Source organism: Dromiciops gliroides, chromosome 3 (assembly GCF_019393635.1).
Source record: "Dromiciops gliroides isolate mDroGli1 chromosome 3, mDroGli1.pri, whole genome shotgun sequence".
NCBI lineage: Eukaryota > Metazoa > Chordata > Mammalia > Microbiotheria > Microbiotheriidae > Dromiciops > Dromiciops gliroides.
Window position 1 is genome coordinate 254867525 of NC_057863.1, and position 20977 is coordinate 254888501.

At 37.0% G+C, this 20977-nt stretch overlaps 1 pseudogene; it reads left to right on the top strand.

Moving 5' to 3' along the window:
• The first annotated feature begins 11400 nt into the window (after positions 1 to 11400).
• On the top strand, positions 11401 to 11749 carry LOC122751149 (annotated as a pseudogene).
• Positions 11750 to 20977: the final 9228 nt, after the last annotated feature.

Genomic DNA, 20977 nt, shown 5'->3' on the forward strand with positions numbered 1-20977 from the left:
TCAAAACTGTGACCTGGATCTGAGTATAGGCAAAACAAAAGTCCTGACTCAGTGCTAGCAAAAATGCCCTTGTATTATTCTTCTGGCCAATTGTTACCCTTTGTGAGCTGAATTCCAGAAGCAGTTGTTGTTGCTGGCTCCCAAGACCTGTTCTTGGTTTACTGAGGCTGGGTCTGCACTGGCTTGGCCTGTGCTGGACTGCACTCCATTCTCACCCCAGTGAAATAAACCTATCCTGAGGACCTTCTAAGTTGTCTTTGGCCGGACGATGATTTCCCCCTGTCCTTTTGTGGGTGCTGCTGCTCCAGGAATTGTCTTATGGCATTATTTGAAGATATTTGGAGGGGTCTTGGGGAGAGCTCAGGCAAGCCACTGTCATTGCTCTGCCATCTTGACTCCCCCCATACTTCTTTAAAGTAATAAAACTTCATTTATTTGGATTATTGTAGAATTCAAACTGTAGTCTCCCCAATTATTCTCTGTAATTAGTTTAAACTAGTCAATATGGTCAAGTAGAGAGAATACTTGGAGTCTGAGAATTTGGGATCAAATCCTACCTTTTTTACTTAACTACTTGTTTGACTATAAGCACATCATTTTACCCCTCTAAGACTCAATTTTTCTATTTGTAAAAAAAAAAAGTATGGTTAATTTATAAAATCCCTTCTAGCTTTATATCTATAATCCTAAGTGTTAAATGAATAATAACAAATTGAGTTTAATGTAGTAGTGGTCACAAAAAGATAATATTACAATGAGAGGCAGAATGGGCTCTATATCAGCAAAGTATAAATAAGTTGTTTTCTTAATTTCCACAGAATGAGATATCTGCTCATTTTGCACAGAATTTATAAATATTTACCATCTCTATTCACAAAAGTCATATTCTCCAAAATTTTGGCAATGACACAAATACCCCATAGTGTATGAGCTTTCACAGCTAGACCATACTAGGATATTTGCTTTTGCCATTTCTCATTTTCTGAGTAATAATTAATTCTCATTAATTAATATTAAACATTTCAATGACATTGTGGATAATTTTTAAATGTCATATGTAAAAAATGGATGATAACTTGAATCTGTAAGTTATCTGTTCATCTCATTTTTAGAAATATACTAAATGACATTCCTACTGGCTTTATTAAAACATGAAAGAGCATAAATAATGAATATCAAGAGTAGTCTTTACCTATTAAAAACCATCTATAATGATCAAAGAGGAGCCATTTACTCACTAATCATTTTTTTCTTCATGAATCTTGTTAGGAGTCCACTACTGCAATGAACTAACACAAAATAATTATTTACTGTTTTTACTCAAAACTTCTCCTACTGTTGACAAACTAATCACAAGGGTATGCAGAAGGAGACTGAACCATCTTTACTCCTAATCTTTTAAGCAATTTCTTTTACATCATTTGGCAAGAAGCCTGTAACAGTTTGAACAGAATTATACACAATATGTCCAGTGAAGCCAAAACTCATTAAGTGTCTTTCTCTCATGTATCTTGTGAACCACAATATTGCACCCCTGGTGAGCCATCCCTCCAAATGTTATGTTAACATTAAGGCCACCAGAAACCATTAATTTACTAGACAACTTACATCTCTCAGCAGTATTTATACAATGTTCTGACTATTAAAAGTCATAAATGAAATTCTAGTGAGTATTTTCCAGATATTTCTAAAACAAATTAAGGAAACATTCTGGAATATGCTTCATCAATTACTCTTTATAGGATGCGAATTTTATTTAAGAATAACAAATTAAATACCCATCAAATTATGATAGCATTCTTTTCAGGAGGGAACATGACTTCAAAGAAATTTTGTCTTCCATTAAAAGTCCAATAACCTAAAATCATAATTTTGCAAATTTTTAATTAATCCCTATTTTAACCTTGACTCTAATTTACTAAAAAAGAAACATATCCATGCACATAATAAGAGTAGTTTGACAAGCCTCTTTTCCTAGATACCCAAAATAAGGAATGAATTTCTCATATCAGGATCCAAAAATGGGGCCTTTGTTTCCCTTGACTCAAGGGACTCAAGTTCCTAGCTTCACAGTTGTGCAACAGTAAGGAAGGATCATGCAACAGACTCTTGAGGAATAATGAGTTCACACTCTAGAACTGGCCTCAGACTAGGTTTTTAAAAAGAAATATAGATTCACCAGGTGGCAGAGGTAGAATCAGTACAGAGGAGACACAGACATGGATACACAAAACAGGTAGATGAAGAGACTCTGAAAGACAGAGGATAAGAGTCATATAGATTTGAAGGTCTATTCATCTGCAAAATGAGAAGATTGGACTTGATAACCTCTAAAGTTCACTCCAATTTATCCCAAACTATAATCCTGCTGTGTATTTAATCTTTACAGGCAACCACATGCACTTAGGTGTAAGTGCCAAAAGAATCCTTGATGAGAAAGAGCACAAAGGAATTCAAAGCTATGATGAGGAACAATGAGAGGGAGATGGAGGTACTCAAAGTTCCTCAGATCTAGAAAATTGGAAAGAGGCCAGCAGACTACATCACTGAGGTTGCATTAAGGGGGAAAAAGGATTGTAATACATTGTAATATGATGTAATGATTGTAATACAAAACAAATACAAGACCCTAGAGAAGCATAAAAAGGTAAACAGTAAAAATAAATCATGAGGGACATTAAAAAGTAAAACTGTTTATATACTTACTTGAGAAGATAATACTTCCAACTCATAAGAATGCTCTCAGAATTAGGGCAACTGAAAGGAAGAGATATAGACGGAGGGCACAGGTGTGAATTGAATATGAAAGGATGATATCTGTAAAGCATTTGTCCATGTTTTCTGTGGGACAGGTAGGATGGGGTGGCTTCTGTCTGGGGCTGGATTTGGGTTCGGGTCCTCCTGGATCCAGGGCTGATGCTTTGTCCATTGTATCACCTAGAAGACCCATGAAGACATCTTTAAAATAAAGTTAAGGGGTAATAGAAATGCACGGGAAGAAAGGGAAAGGGAGAGATGGAAGAGTATAAAAAAGCCCATATAAAAGAAACAAGAAAAAGCTTATGGAGTGGAGGGGGAAATGGAGAAGGACTGGGGGAGTAAGTGAGCCTTATTTTCATCAGAATTGGTTCAAAGAAGGAGTAACATAAACACTCAAGTGGGTATAGTAATATATTTTGCCCTGAGGGAACGTGGGAAGGGAAGGGAAAAATGGGGGGGGGAGAGGTGAAGGAAGGGAGGGCAGATCAAGGCAGGGGGGCAGTAAAAAGCAAAACACTTTTGAGGAGGGATAGGGTGAAAGAATATAGAAAATGGAGTAAATGTCAAAGGGAGGGAATAGGATGGAGGGTAATACAGTTAGCAATAGTAACTGAAAGAAATGATGAGCAGGATGATATCAGAAGGACATATGAAAAATGCAAACCATCAGGAAGAACTGATGGTATTTGAATACAGATTGAAGTATAATATTCTTTGTTAGTTCCTCTTTCTAAATTTATACTATTTTCTTTCATAACTTGACTACTGTGAAGATGCTTGGCATAACTGCACATGTATGACTTATATTGAATTGCTTGATTCCATAGGGAGGGTTGAGGAGGGAGGGAGGAAGAAAACTTAGAACACAAAGTTTTTTTAAAAATCAATGTGAAGAAATGATAAGCAAGCGGATTTCAGAGAAATCTGGAAGGACTCACATGAACTAATGCTGAGAGAGATGATCAGAACCAGTAGAACATTGTACATAGTATCAACAACATTGTGTGCTAATCAACTGTGATAGACTTAACTCTTCTCAGCAATACAGTGGTCCAAGATAGTTCCAAAGGACTGATGATTGAAAATGCTCTCCAAATCAAAAAAACAATAACAAAACTGTGGAATGTAAATGCAGATTGAACCAAACTATTTCTACTTTTTTTTTGTTTTCCTTTTCTGAGGTTTTTCCCTTTTACTCTGATTCTTCTTTCACAGCATGGCTAATGCAGAGATATGTTTAGTGTGATTGTACATATATAGCCTATATCAGATTTCTTGTTGTCTTGGGGAGGGGGTAGAGAGGGGAGGGAGGGAGAAAAATTTGAAACTAGAAATCTTATAAAAACAAATATTAAAACTATCTCTGCATGTAACTAGAAAAAAAAGTGTATAACTACCTCTTGGATACCCTGCACAAACTTACACTTACAAATTGGAGGTCCAGGGGGAATGATTATACCAAATTCAAAACATTCTATGTGTTTACAATCCTGAAATTATCACTCATAAACCCCATCAATGTATTTTTCTCTGTTAGTCAATTGACAAAATTACATCAAAAAACAACAACAAGACAATTACCTCAAAGAAGAAGCATTTACTGAAATGATACTGCACAAACAGTATTTTTTAAATTCACATTATATGCCTGGGGAACATCATCTGACAGAAATATATCTCATCTAGAATGAGTTATATATTTTTGAACATGGACAATGTAGGAGTATGATTTGCTTGGCTATGCATATTTGTTAAAATTATTTTTTAATTTTTTCTTCTAAAATGGAAAATTAGGAGGAAGGGAATATAAATGTTTATTAATTTAAAAAATATTTCAAAAAGACAAACACAGCAACAGTGAGAAGAGTGATAATATACCCTAGTACATAAGACTCCAAGGAGTCTGGTGGAGAGAACAAGGCCGATGCCTTTGCTCAACTCTGCCTCACTTAAATCCAATTCAAACAAAAGTCAAGGCATCACACTTATGATGTCATTGCCCTTCTTCAAGAATAAAGGATGAACACCAACAAAAAATTCTAAAGAAAAAAATCATATTAAAAAACAGAATAGACCAACTGATAAAAAGAGTTTAAAAAATCACTGAAGAGAATGCCTTAAAAAGCAGAATTGTCTAAATGGAAAAAGAGAAGCAAAAATTCACTGAGGAACTCCTTTAAAAAACAGAAGTGGCAGAATTCTAGGTTGTGCAGTTGATAAAGCACCAGTCCTGGACTCAGGAGGACCTGAGTTCAACTCCGGCATCAGACACTTGACACTTACTAGCTGTGTGATCCTGGGCAAGTCACTTAACCATTGTTGCCCCACAAAAAAACAAAAAACAAACAAACAAAAAAAAGCAGAAGTTGCTAAACAGAAAAGGAGGTACAAAAGTTCACTAAGAAAATAATTCCTGGTGAAGTCAAGATGGTGGAGAGTAGCCAGGAAGTTCCCTGAGCTCTCCCAAGTTTCTCTCAGAAACAACATTAAATCAAGCCTCTGAATGGATTATGGAGCTACAGAACCTACAAAAAGACAGAGAAACACAATCTTCCAACTTGAGATAATTTAAAAGACTTAAGGAAAGTTCTTTCTCACTTGGGCGAAAGGAGAAGGCAGCATAGCTCCATGCAGCATGGAGAGGGTCTGGGCAAGCCACCAGGATGCTCTTGGCCACAGCACAGATGAGTAGCTGAGGCCTCTTTGTCATGGCTCAGCAAGCTGGTGGCACAGCAGACAGTTGTGAAACCCACCCCACCCCAGCCCTGGATGGGAGGGCAAACTGCCAGCTAGAGAACCACCCACAGGACAGGCATGACTAGGCCAAGTCACCCCAGTGTAGGGAGCAAGCCCAGAGTGGTGAGGAATCCACAAGCCTCAGAGACCTCAGAGCTGAAAGCCATTGACCAGGCCCCAATTCCTCAGTAAAAGAAACTTGCAACAGGGGCAGGAGCAGACCTCAACTTTAAAAGTCAAAAAATGGTCTACAATATGAGTAAGAAACAGAAAAGGACCCTTACCATTTAAAGCTTCTATGACAACAGGGAAGACAAAAACACAAACTCAAATGAGGACAAAACTGTCAAAATGCCTACATGTGAAGCCTCAAGGGGGAGGATGAATTGGTCTCAAGACCAAAAAGCCTTCTCAAAAAGGATTTTAAAAATCAAATAAGAGAGGTAGAAGAAAAATGGGAAAAGAAATGAGAGTTACACAAGAAAATGATGAAAAAAATAAGAATCAGCAACTTAGGGGGGAAAGGCACAAAAATTGACTGAAGAAAACAATTTCTTAAAAAATACAATTGGCCAAATGGGGGGAAAATAGTCAAATGGAAAAGGAGGTGCAAAAGCTTACTGAAGAAAATAATGCCTTAAAATAGAATTGGGCAGATGGAAGCTAATGACTCCATGAGACACCAGTAATCAAGCAAAATCAAAAGAATGAAAAAAATAGAAGAAAATGTGAAATACCTCATTGAAAAGACAACTGACCTGGAAAATAGATCCAGAAGGTGTAATTTAAGAAATGGTAGACTAGGGACAGCTAGGTGGCGCAGTACGTAAAGCACCTGCCCTGGATTCAGGAGGACCTGAGTTCAAATCCGGCCTCAGACACTTGACATGTACTAGCTGTGTGACCCTAGGCAAGTCACTTAACCCTCATTGCCCTGCAAAAAAGAAAGAAAGAAAGAAAGAAAGAAAGAAAGAAAGAAAGAAAGAAAGAAAGAAAGAAAGAAAGAAAGAAAGAAAGAAAAAAGAAATGGTGGACTACCTGAAAGCCATGATACCAAAAAAAAAAAAAAGTCTAGACACCATATTCCAGGAAATTATCAAGGAGAATTGTCTTGATATCATAGAATCAGAGGATAAAATAGTCATTGAAAAAATTCCCTTATCACTTCCTGAAAGAAGCCCCAAAATGAAAATTCCAAGGAATATGGTAGTCAAATTCTAGAATTATCAGGTGAAGAAGAAAATACTGCAAGCAGCAAAAAAGAAACAATTTAAAAATCATGGAACCACAGACAGAATTACACAGGATCTGGCAGCTTCAACATTAAAGGACTGGAGGGGTTGCAATATGATATTCTGTAAGGCAAAGGAGCTTGAATTTCAAGCTCCAAGAACCAACTACCCAGCAAAATTGATCATTATCTTTCAGGGCAAAAGATGGACATTCAATGAAATATGGGACTTTCAAGCTTTCCTGATTAAAAGACCAAAACTGAACAGAAGATTTGATCTTCAAATACAAGACTCAAGAGAAGTATAAAAAGGTAAATAGGAAAAACATTATTAAATAAGGTTAAGCTGTTTACATCCCTTCATGAGAAGATAATATGTATAAATCTTAAGAAATGTATCTCTATTTGGGCAGACAGAAGGCGTATACAGAGAGGGTATAGGTATAATATGACTTTGATGTGATGATATAAAAAATTTAAGGGGTGAAAAAAGGAATATATGGGGAGAAGAAAGGGAGGTGGAATGAAATAAATTACATCATCTGAAGAGGTGCAAAAAACCTATTACAATAGAAAGAAAGAAGGGAGGGATGAGCATTGCTTCAACCTTACTCTCATCAGATTTGGCTCAAAGAGGGTATAACATATACACTCATTTGGATAGAGAAATTAACTTACCCTTTAGGGAAGCAGAAGGGTAAGGGGGAAAGGGGGGCACTGATAGAATGAAAGGCAAAAAGAGGGGGGAAAGAGGAAAGAAAAGGGAGAGTGGATGATAAAAGGGAGGGCAGATTGAGGGAGGCAGAGGTCAGAAGCAAAATGCTGGTGAGGAGAAAAAGGTTGAAAGAAGATAAAAAAGTATAAACAAAAGGGAAAGTAGGATGGAGGGAAATACACAGTAATCAAAACTGTGAAAGTAAATGCAACAAACTCTCCCATAAAACAGAAGCATATAGCGGAGTGGATCAAAAACCAGAATTATATAATAAGTTGTTTACAAGAAACACATTTGAAGCAGAAAGATATACACAGAATGAAGGTAGGTAAAAGGTTAGAGCAGAATATATTATGCTTCAACTGAAGAAAAAAGGAGGGGTAGCAATCCTCATCTCTGACAAAACAAAAGAAAAAATAGATCTAATTTAAAGAGATAAGGAAGGAAACTACATCTTGCTAAAAGGTACCATACACCATGAAGTTATATTACCACCAATGAAGTGGAAATTAAAGCAATAGTTAGGAGCTATTTTGCCCAACTATATGCCAATAAATTTGACAATCTAAAGGAAATGGATGAATATTTACAAGAATATAAACTGCCCAGATTAACAGAAAAGGACATAAAAAGCTTAAACAGCTCCATTTTTGAAAAATAAATCGAGCAAACAATCAATTAACTCCCTTAAAAAATTGCCAGAGCCAGATGGGTTTACAAGTGAATTCTACCAAACATTTAAAAAACAATCCAATACTATACAAATTATTTGGAAAAATAGGTGGAAAAGGTGTTATACTAAATTGTTTTTATGAGGGGCAGCTAGGTAGTGCAGTGGATAGAGCACCAGCCCTAGATTCAGGAGGACCTGAGTTCAAATCCAGCCTCAGACACTTGACACTTACTAGCTGTGTGACCCTAGGCAAGTTACTTAATCCCAATTGTCTCACCAAACAACAACAACAACAAAGAAAATTGCTTTTATGACATAAATATGGTATTGATACCTAAACCAGGCAGAGCCAAAACAGAGAAAAATATTATAGACCAATTTCCCTAATTAATATTGATGCAAAAAATTTAAATAAAATATTAACAAGAAGAGTATAGTAATTTATCACCAGGATAATTCATGATAACCAGGTGGGATTTATACCAGGAATTCAGGGCTGATTCAACATTAGGAAAACTATCAACATAATCAACCACATCAATAACAAAACTAACCAAATCATAGGATTATGTCAATATTTGCAGAGCTGTTTTGACTTTTCTTTCACAACATGACTAATGCACCATTATGTTTAATGAGATTGTGTTTATACATATTACCTATATCAGAGTGCTTTCTAGTTTAGAAAGGGGGGACGGAAGGGAGGGAAGTAGAAAAAATTTGGAACTCAAAATCTTATAAAGACAAATGTTGAAAACTATCTTTACATGTAACTAGAAAAAATAAAATACTATTAAGATTGACAAAAAAAAAAAAAGAAAAGAGTTCCCTAAAAAGTAGAATTGGGCAAGTGGGAGCAAATAACTCCATGAGACATTAACCAACATTAAAACAAATCCAAAAAATAAAAAAATGAAGAAAATGTGTGAGATAACATTGGAAAAACAACTGGAAAATAGATTGAGGAGATTTTTTTTTCAAAAGCACATTTATTTCAATCAACTGTACTAATTTCCATTAGTTATTTTTTCCCAGTTAGTGTTAAAATCAGCAGAGGAGAAATAATTTAAGAATTCTTGGACTACTTGGAGGCCATGATCAAAAAAAGAGTTTAGACATCATCTTTTAAGAAATTATAAAGGGGCAGCTAGGTGGCACAGTGGATAGAGCACCAGCCCTGGATTCAGGAGAACCTGAGTTCAAATCCAGCCTCAGATACTTGATACTTACTAGCTGTGTGACCTTGGGCAAGTCACTTAACCCTCATTGTCCTGCCAAAAAAAAATTTAAAAAGAGAAGGGAGAGGGTGAAAGGAGAGAAAGAAGGATAAACAAGGGAATAAGATGGAGAGAAATATAGAGTAATGATGACTGAAAAATCTTACAAGTTTCTCTGATAAAAACCTTATATCTCAAATATATAGAAAACTGAGTTGAATTTATAAAAATAGAAGCTATTCCCAAATTGATAAATGGTGAAAAGTTATAAATAGGCAATTTTCAGATGAAAAAATTAAAGCTACCTATTGTTCTATGAAAAAAATGCTCTAAATCACTGTAGATCAGAGAAATGCAATGTACCACCTCAGACCTATCATATTCACTAATGTGACAGAAAAGGACAATTAGAAATGTTGGAGGGGATATGGGAAAATTGAGACACTAATGCACTGTTGATGTAATTGTGAACTGATCCAACAATTCTGGAGAACAATTTGTAATTATGTTCAAAGTGCTATAAAACCATGCATACTCTCTGACCCAAGAATACTACTACTAGATGTGTATCCCGAAGAGATCAAAAATAGAAAAGGATCTATATGTAAATAAATATTTATAACAGCTCTTTTAGTGGTGGCAAAGAATTAGAAATTAAGAGGATGCCCATAAATTAACGAATGGCTGAACAAGTTGCAGAATATAATTGTGGTGAATACTATTATGCTATCAGAAATGATGAGCAGTATAGTTTATATGAACTGATGCACAACAGGATGGTTTATATGAACTGATGCAAAGTAATGTGAGAAGAACCAAAACAATATACATAGTAACAGCATTATTATACAATGTTCAACTGTCAATGATTTAGTTATTCTCAATGATCCAAAACAATTATGAAGAACTTATGAAAAAAATACTGGCCATCTCCAGAGAAAGTATTGATGGGGTCTGAGTATAGATTGAAGCAAACTTTCTTTTATTTTCATTTTTTGTTTGTTTGTGTTCTGTTTTTTTTTTCTTTTACAATATGACTAATAGGAAATATATTCTGCATGACCCACCTTTAGAGTCTAAGTCAAATTTCTTGCTTTATCAATGAGGAGAGAAGGGAGAGAGGGAGGAAGAGAATTTGAAACTCAGAATTTGTTTAAATGTTAAAAATTGTTTTTACACCTAATTTGAAAAGATAAAATATTAAAAATGAAAAATAAATTATTATTTAAAATGTGGATTAATCTAAGAGTGATTTTGAAAAGGTAAAATTTAAAACTAAACAAGTTAATATAGAAACTATAGCTAAAAGACTGTCTTCTAAATGATACTTCAAAAGAATATATTTCTCAGCACTATATTGAACTTTTCTCAAAAATTGACCATGTATTAGGGCACAGAGACATTTTAAATAAGCATGAAAAAGCTAGAAGTAGTAAATAAATCTTTTTTGACCATAAAACAATAAAAATAATCATTGTTTCAGAAACTACCAAAAACAAAAAAGGACACAAACCCAAATGGAGACTTAATGAAATCCTAAATAATGAGATTATCACAGAATATATCATTAAAACAATCAATAATTATGTAGGGAAATGATAATTGTTAAAAGGACACATTAGAAAGGACATAGAATGGATATTCAACAAAAATAACATCTTGATTCAGTACACATAGCTCCCCTATGCCTCTACATTTGCCATGGTGATACACATAATCAAAAGGGTGTATTATCTTATACAGTAGTAGAAAGTCCATGATGCCTGATTATTCAAGTACTGGGCCATCATGCTTTAAATAACTATGTCACTTGTTCAAGTCTTCATTCAAATAGATTAATTAAATCTCTTTTTTCTTCTTGAGGGGCAATGGGGGTTAAGTGACTTACCCAGGGTCACACAGCTAGTAAGTGTCAAGTGTCTAAGGCCGTATTTGAACTCAGGTCCTCCTGAATCCAGGGCCGGTGTCTTATCCACTGTGCCACCTAGCTGCCCCCCAATGAAACCATTCAGCTGATCCTGAACTTCCCACCCTACCCCACCCCTGCCCAACCCAGGACCCCAGTGCGATGCCCTCTGACTGGCCTTTCAAGCTGCAGCAAAGCTTCGCCAACAGATGCAAGGAAGTGCAGCACCCCAGTAAGATTCTAGTGAACATTGAGATACGAGGGAGATAAACAGCTGCTGGTCCTGGACAAGACCAAGTTTGTTGTCCCTGATAATGTCAACATGAGAGAATTAGTGAAGATTATCTGTTGAAGACTCCATCTTAACCCCCCTCAGGCCTTCTTCCTGCTGGTGAACCAGCACAGCGTGGTCCGCATCTCCACACCCATCTCAGAGATCTATGAGCAGAAAAAGGATGAAGATGGCTTCCTCTACACGATTTATGCCTCCCAAGAGACCTTAAGCTACTGAGCAAAAAGGGGCAGGGAGTATCCTGCACCCTAGGAAGATAGCAGCTATGGAGGGGGGGCAGCCCAGTCCCCTATACCAGAACTATAAAACTTCCTCTAACTATCCCCTCTCTGGGCCCCTTCCCCAAGACCCAGAGCAGGAGTGGTAGGCTTAGATCAATGCCAAACTAAGGACTTTGCCCACCCAGGGCTGGGGCAGAACAGGAATTTTCATTTATCCCAACTCTGTACACATCAACTCTCCGTGCTACCCCCAAATGCTAGCTAGTGCCTTGGGGGCTGCTCTGTCTGTCTGTCTGTAGCTGGGGGAAGAGAATATAGATATATAGCTGTATATGGCTGCCCCCTCCCAGTTATGAAGGTGGCCCCTGTTTAAAGTAGTGAAGGGGGTTGGGCAGAGGTGGCCTGGGCACTGCTTTGATTCTAGACTGTTTTTTGGTTTTGGGGTTTTTTTTCTTGTTTTTTGTTTTTTGGTTTTTTTTGCGGGGGGGGGGGGTGCTGTTAGGCACCTGCCCCTCCCATGTTTATAGCATACAGTTTGGACCGGTTCTGTGCTGGCAGCCACTCCAAGGACTGAGCTTTCCCCTTGAGACCACAATCCTGCCTGCCTGCTGTTCCTTCTACATTATGTAACACAGTGTCCTGGAGCACCATCCTATGAGCTACCAGTACTCTGTATAAATAAAGAGCGATTCAAGTCCTAACCCCGTCCCGCCCCCCACATCCCCAGCCAAAAAGAAAAAAGAGTCACAGGATCATATGTTTATGGAGCAGCAGTATGGTACAGTCCAACATAGTATGGGGAATTACTAGGTAATAAGGGCCCTCACCCTCTAGGGTTTTTCAATGGCTGAGCACAGAGTTATATGGACCCTGCACTCCCTCTGATTTCCAGAAACCCCATGTGACTTACAGTTCTGAGATTGCAGGCTTGGAAGAAGGAAGTGGTGATTAAATCCTTAGGGGTACCCATTCCAGAAGATACTCTGCCTATAGGCCAGGCACTTAGCTTGCACAATCTCTTTAAAGCTCCATGATTCCTTTGTTATGTCTTCAGACTCTGTGATGGCTTTGAGTTCCTCACAGAACAGAATCCTTGTTGCTCTCAAAGCTTAGAAAGCTAAGGCCTAATATGTCTCTGATTGGTCATTACAATGGCTACCCTTTGGGAGATTTTAAAAAATTCAGTATTATAGTAATAACTGGCCCTCCATAATTGCATGGGAAATATTAGTTGGCTAGTGATCAAATTTTCTTCTGAAAGTAAAATTTATTAATAACATCTAAGTTTATAATTCACTCTTTTAATGAGACAGTATTTTCTCTTACCCTTAAACATGAGGCAAAAGTTATAAGGTTAACATAATTCTTTGTGGGGGATTTTGTTGTTTGCTTGCTTGCTTGCTTTTTTCTGACAGCTGAGGTATAAAGCATTGGAAATGTTTCTTATGTGTACTTGTGTTAGCTGACAGATAGAAAAGTAATAAAATGTTAAGAAAATATGCCAGAAATGTGTCAAATACATTGTGGAAGGTTAGTGTGATAAGTAAAACTAAATGTGTGGAAGCCTATTTCTGTCCCAAGTGTACGGAAAGCTAGCTAGGGTTTACTTATAAATTAGAACCTTTAGCACCAGTCTTTGGGCATTAAGCATAAAGAGAGAACACAGGGAGTTCAGAAACATAGGTAAGACTATCTACCTGATCTCCTTCTCCCAAGTATTCCTCCACCAAGGTTGTCCAAGCAAGAACTCAGAGAAAGGAAGCAGCACTTCCTGTGTCTCCCAGGAGGAGGCAGCCCTTATATACTTCTTCAAGCCGATTGGTTAGAATCACCCAAATCCATTGGTTCACTGGACTTGAGGGTGGTCTCATATTAATGTCATAGTCCACAGCCTCTGACAACACTCCCTTTTGGGAGTCAGCCAGGTGTGGCTTTAATTGAATTAACATTAAGTGGGTTAATCAGCAAAGTCAATCTTCTCAGTCAATCTAATCAGTCCAAATCAATCAGGGGCCTTTGGGTGTTTAGCAAATTCCATTATTTTCTTACAGTAGTTGCCACAAAAAATAATAATAAAAGCACAAAATAAAGGGAAGATTTGTTATTGGCAGTCAGATAATACTTGAACCATGGTGTCTGCTAATCAACAACTAGCTAGTACTAAAAACAAAATCTCATTTAAAGTATATAAATATAAGAGAACAGTTGGAATGCAGAATTCCTTCATTCTTTAACTTTAACTTTTGTATGAAAGCTAACAAATTATTTTAAATCCCTAAAATGTGACTACTGTAATATTATCTTGTACAACCAACAGACTGATAAATGCTAGCTATTAAATTGATGACTTAAGGCAGGTTGGAGTGGAGAGATTGCTTAGAAAAGGCAGGAACTTGCCTTAACTCTCGCCCAAACTCCTCTGAACACCTTTAAATAATGCCACAAATAAATTCTGGAGTGGCAGTACCCACAAAAAGATGGGGTGAAACAATTTTCCAGCCCAAGGAAACTTAGAAGGTTGGCAGGAAAGGTTTGTTGTACCAGGGCAAGAGTGGAGCACAGTCCAGTACAGGCTGTGCCAGGGCAGACTGGGCCTCAGCAAACCAGAAACAGGCCCTGAGAGTAACTGAATCAGCAAATACAGCAGATGCTTTCAGAGCTCTTAGCCCACAAATGGTAAGGGGCAGAAAAACTGATCAAAAGATTACAGAGATCTCTTTGCTGGTGCTGGGGGCAGGTATCTGTTGCTTTGCTCATACTCAGATCGAGGTTGCAGTCCTGGGTGGCAGTTCTATGGAAAGAAGGGACACTAGCACACCAGAACTTGTGGACACAGGGGAATTGAGACCCTCATAATTGTTCCAGGAAAGAAAATAGTGCTTGTGGTCAGTTACAAACCAGAATGCAGGGCAGGAGAGTAGTTAATACACCTTTCCTTTAATCATATCACCTTGAAAGAAATAAAAATAAAAATATCTCTGAAAACAGCTGCACAAAACCCCTGAACCTTGGGATGGTGTACCCTCCACCCTGGAAGCAGAGTCCCACATTGGCAAAGAGTTAAAAGTCAAAATATAGGCTGGGAAAATGAGCAAAAAACAGGAAAAACAATTCTGACTATAGAAAGTTATTATGGTGACAAAAAAGATTCAAACAAACAAACACTGAGAACAAGAAAACAAGTCAAAGCTCCTACATCCTAAGCCTCAAAGAAAAATATGAATTGGTCCTGGGCCATTGGAAGAGCTCAAAAAGGATTTTGAAAATCAAGAAAGAAAGGTAGAGGAAAATTGAGAAGAGAAATGAGAGGGATGCAAGAAAATCATGAAAAAAAGATTCAACAGCTTGATAAAGAAGGCATGAAATACTGAAGAAAATAACACCTTAAAAACCAAACTATGACAAATGGTAAAAATGGTAAAAAAAAAAAAGAGGGGGCAGCTAGGTGGAGCAGTGGATAAAGCACCGGCCCTGGATTCAAGAAGATCTGAGTTCAAATCTGGACTCAGACCCTTGACAGTTCCTAGCTGTGTGATCATGGGTAAGTCACTTAACCCTCATTACCGCACAAGAAAAAAACAGATAAAAAGAGTTGCAAAAATCCAATGAGGAGAAGAATGCCTTGAAAAGCCAAATTGGCCAAATGGAAAAAGAGGCACAAAAATTCACTGAAGAAAAGAACTCCAGTAAGAAGTATAATTGGCCAAATGGAAAAGAAAGTATAAAATCTCAATGAAGAAAATAATTCCTTGAGACATTAAGAAACAATAAAATTTTGGCAGCTAGGTGGCGCAGTGAATAGAGCACTGGCCCTGGAGTCAGGAGGACTTGAGTTTAACTCCGACCTCAGACACTTAACACTTACTATCTGTGTGACCCTGGGCAAGTCACTTAACCCCAATTTCCTCAACAAAAAGAAAGAAAGAAAGAAAGAAAGAAAGAAAGAAAGAAAGAAAGAAAGAAAGAAAGAAAGAAAGAAAGAAAGAAAGAAAGAAAGAAAGAAAGAAAGGAGGGAGGGAGGGAAGGAGGGAAGGAAGGAAGGAAGGAAGGAAGGAAGGAAGGAAGGAAGGAAGGAAGGAAGGAAGGAAGGAAGGAAGGAAGGAAGGAAGAATAAAACAAAATCAAAAAAATGAAAGAATAAAAATGTGAAATGTCTCATTGGAAAGACAACTGACCTAGAAAGTAAATCCAGGAGAGATTATTTTAAAAGCATTGGACTTCTTGAAAGCTATGATCAATAAAAGAGTCTAGACATCATCTTTAGAGAAATTATCAAAGACAACTCCCCTGATATTCTAGAACCAAAGTGTAAAATAGAAATTGAAAGAATCCACAGATCACCTCCTGAAAGAGATCCCAAAATGAAAACTTCTACGAATATTCTAGCTAAATGCCAGAGCTCTGAATGTTAAGGAAAAAATATTGCAAGCAGCCAGAAAGAGACAATTCAGTTATGGAGCCATACTCAGGATAACACAAGATTTAGCAGGGTCTACATTAAAGGATCAGAGTGCTTGGAAGATGATATTCTGGAGGTCAAAGGAGCTAGTATTACAACCAAGAATCACATACCCAGAAAAACTGAGGATAATCCTTCAGTGTAAAAACTAGAAATTTAATGAAATTGAAGACTTTCAAACATAAAAGGGTAAACAGGGAAGGGAAATCATAAGGGACTTAATAAGGTTAAACTATTTACATTCCTACATGGGAAGATGATAATTGTAACTCACAAGAACTTTCTCATGATTATGGAAGTTAGAAGCATATACAGAGGGCACAGGTGTGAGTGGAATATGATGGAATGATATTTAAAAAATTAAGGGGTGAGAAAAAGGAATGCACTGAGAGAAAGGGAAAGGGAGAGGTAGAGTGTGGTAAATTATCTCTCATAAAAGAGGTGTCAAAGAGTTTTTACAGTGAAGGGGAAGATGGAGGAGGTAGAGGTGGGTTGGAGAGTGAGTGAAACTTACTCTCATTGGAATGGTATTGTGTATAGAAATCTATCTTACCTTATAAGAAAATAGGAAGGGAAGGGAAGGAGAAGGTGGAGATGTTCATAAAAGCAAAAGAAGACAGATTGTGGGAGGTGGAAGTCAGAAGGAAAAACCTTTTGAGGAGGAACAGAGTGAAAGGAGAGAAAGAACAGAGTAAATGGGGTGGGAGGGAACAGAATGCAGGAATATACAGTTAGCAATCATAACTGTGAAAGATATTTTTGAAGCTTTTCTCTGATAAAAGCCTCCTTTCAAATATATAGAGAAAGGAGTCAAATAAATGATATTAAGAGCCATTCCCCAATTGATAAATGATCAAAAAATATAAACACTCAGTTTTCAGGTGAAGTAATCAAAGCTGTCTATAGCTGTAATAGCTGTATGAAAAATGCTCTAGAATACTATTGATTAGAAAAAAGCAAGTTAAAACAATGTGAAGTACTACCTCATACCCACTATATTGACATAGGATAGAAAAGGAAAATGACAAATGATTGAGGGGATTTCAGAAAATTCAGACACTAATGCGCTGTTGGTGGGGTTGTGAACTGCTTCAACTATTATGCAGGGCAATTGGGAACTATGCCCAAAGGTCTGCATAACCATGCACATCCTCTGACCTAGCAATACCACTACTATGGTTGTATCCTAAAAGAGATAAAAAATAAAAAGGAAAAGGACCTGCATGTATAAAAATGCTTATATCAACTCTTTTCTGGTTGCAAAGAATTGGAAATTGAGGTGATATCCATCAATTGGAGAATGGCTGAACAAATGTTGGTATGTGATTATGGTGGAATTGTACTATATTGTACTATAAGAAATGATGAGCAAGATGCTCTCAGGAAAATCTGGAAAGACATGAACTGATTCAAAGTGAAATGAGAAGAACTAGGAGAAAAATGTACACAGTAATAGCAATATTATAAAATGTTCAACTGTGAATGACAACTATTCTCAGCAATGATCCAAGACAATTCTGGAGGACTTAGGATGAAAAATATTATTTATCCCCAGAGAAAGAACTGCTGGAGAATGAATATAGATTGAAGCATACTTCTTTTACTTTCTTTATTTTTCATTTTTTAGATTTTGGTCTATATTTTATTTTACACATTACCAATATGGAAATAAGCTTTTTGTGATTACACATGTATAACCTATATGAATTTTTTGCCTTCTTAAATGGGTTGGTAAGGAGGGAGGGAGAGAATTTGGAACTCATTTGTTTTTACTCATTTATTTTTACATGTAATTGGGGAAAATAAACTGCTAAATTTATTTTTAAATAGCCTTTTTAAAAATTATATGTAAATATAGTTTTCAACATTCATTTTTGTAAGATTTTCTGTTCCAAATTTTTCTCTCTCCCTCCTTCCTGTCCCTCCCCCTTCCAAAGCCAGAAAGCAATCTGACATAGGTTATACATTACAATCATGTTAAAAATATTTCCACATTAATCATGTTGTGAGAGAAAAATCAGAACAAAAGGAAAAACTACAAGAAAGAAGAAACAAACAACAACAACAAAAGTGAAACTAGTAGGCTTTAATCTGCATTCATACACTATAGTTCTTTTTCTGGATGTGGAGAGCATTTTCCATCATGAGTCTTTTGGCATTGTCTTTAATCATTGTATTGCTGAGAAAAGCTAAGTCTATCACAATTGGTCATCACACAGTGTTGTTGTTACTGTGTATGGTGTTCTCATGGTTCTGCTCATTTCACTCAGCATCAATTCATGTAAGTCTTTCCAGGTTTTTCAGAAATCTGCTGGTCATCATTTCTTTTTTCTTCTTCTTTTTTTTTGGCAGGGCAATGAGGGTTAAGTGACTTGCCCAAGATCATACAGCTAGTAAATGTTAAGTGTCTGAGGCCGGATTTGAATTCAGGTCCTCCTGAATCCAGGGCTGGTGCTCTATCCACTGCACCACCTAGCTGCCCTTACTCATCATTTCTTACAGCACAATAGTATTCCATTACATTCATATACCACTAAAATACTAAATTTAAAAATATATTTGTGATTTATCCTATGGGATCTTATTTTTGTACTTTTCAAGAAACTATTATTGTGTCTTGACATGACACTATGTTAGAATAAGTGTTTTGGAAGCAGCCTGAAAATTGAGTTCTGTGTTCATTACATAAATATGATGAGTAATTACATATTTCATATTTTATAATTGTATTTCTATAAAAGATACCTCATCATATTTTTATTATGTGAGAAAGATCTAGATGGGAAGGAAATTAAATCTTATTGGGCCTCATTTTCCTAAACTACCAAAGCAAGGGGGCTGAACTATGACTCTACATTCCATGGAACCACTGAGTTTTGTGGAATACTATGTGAAAACCATTTATATTAATAGAACCTTGTACATAAAATAACCTTATACATAAAACATTGTGGGTATATGAAACTAAACAGTACCATTGACTCCTATTACAATTACAAAAACAGGTTCCAACAGGAAATAATTAATGTTAAAAAGTTTTTTTTTTTAATTCTAGTGTTCAGAGGCAACTAGGTGGTACAGTGGATAAAGCACTGGCCCTGGATTCAGGAGGACCTGAATTCAAATCTGGTCTCAGGCACTTGACACTTACTAGCTGTGTGACCCTGGACAAATTACTTTATTCTCATTGCCCTCCCAAAAAAAAAATTCCAGTGTTCATTTCTTTAAGGATTCTACTTTGTCCAGGTTTATTCAAACACTGTGATCTAACCTCTGAAAGAGGTATCATGTTATAAGAGAAAGAGCATTAGACTTAGAGGAAAGAAGATTTGGGTGCACATTCTGTCTCACACACTTATGTGGACAAATTTTTTAACTTCTCTTTACCTCAATTTTCTCATCTACTTACTTGGCTGGGCAACACGGGTTTTCTAGGCAGCAGGTAGTAAAGCTTTTCTATTGCCATTCATCTCTGCTGAACACTAGGTAAGAGGGCAGAGGTATTTCTCCAACTGTCTTTCAGTCATCTCAAACCAGATGGCCAGTAACAATCAATCAATCAATCAATTTTTACTAAGTGCCTACTATGTGCCAGGTACTATGCTAAGTGATGGGAATACAAAGAGTAAAAAGTCCCTGCCCATGAGGAACTTATAATCTAACGGGAAAGACAACACACGAACAGACATATTATAAAAAAGTAGGTCATATAAAGGACAAATAGGAAATAATTAAAAGAGGAAAGGCACTAGAATTAAGAGGACTTAGTGAAGTCTTCCTATAGAATGTGAGATTTTAGTTGAGATTTGAAGGAAGCCAGACAAGTCAGTATTTGGAGTGGAGGGAGGGAGAGCATTCCAGGCATGGGTGACAGCCAGAGGCAAGGGATGGAGTGGACACCAGACACTGGATCAAAGAGTATATGTCAGGGAGCAAAGTGAAAGAATACTGAAAAGGGGGCTGAGTTATCAAGGGCTCTGAATGCAAAACAAAGCAATTTTTAATTATTCCTGAAAGCAATAGGAAGCCCCTGGAGTTTATTGAGTAAGGTTGGGGGTTGGAGAGGGGGACATGATCAGACCTGCCCTTTAGGAAAATTACTTCAGTTGTTGAATGGAGGATGAATTGGGATGGAGAGAGACTACCCCCTTGAGGTAGACAGACCCACCAGCAGGCTATTACAATAATACAGGCACTAGATGATGAGAGCCTGCACTAGAGTGGTGGCAGTGTCAAAGGAGAGAAGTATATTTGAGAAATGTTCCAAAGGTGAAATTGACAGGCCTTGGCAACAGCTTGGATATGAGAATGAGAGATAATATGGAATCCAAGATGACTCCTAGTTTGTAAGTTTGAGGGACTGGGAGGATGGTGTTGCTCTCTACAGCCAGGGAGGATTTGGAGACAAAAATGAGTTCCATTTCAGATGAATTGAGTTTAAGATATCTACTGGACATCCAGTCTGAGATGTCTGAAAGGCAGTTGGAGATGTGAGATTGAAGGTCTGCAGAGATACTGAAGTAGGATAGGTAGGTTTGAGAATTCCCAGCATGGAAATCCCCAAATGAAGTAGTATAGAAGGAGAAGAGAAGAGGGTCATAGACAGAACCTTAAGTATATCTATAGTTAAAGAGCAAGATTTCAAGGAAGATCTAACAAAGGAGACAAGGAAGTGGTCATATAGGTAGAAGGAAAACCAGGAAAGTATAATGTCCCCAAAAACTAGTGAGAACAGAATGTCAAAGAGAAAACAAATCTCATTTTTTA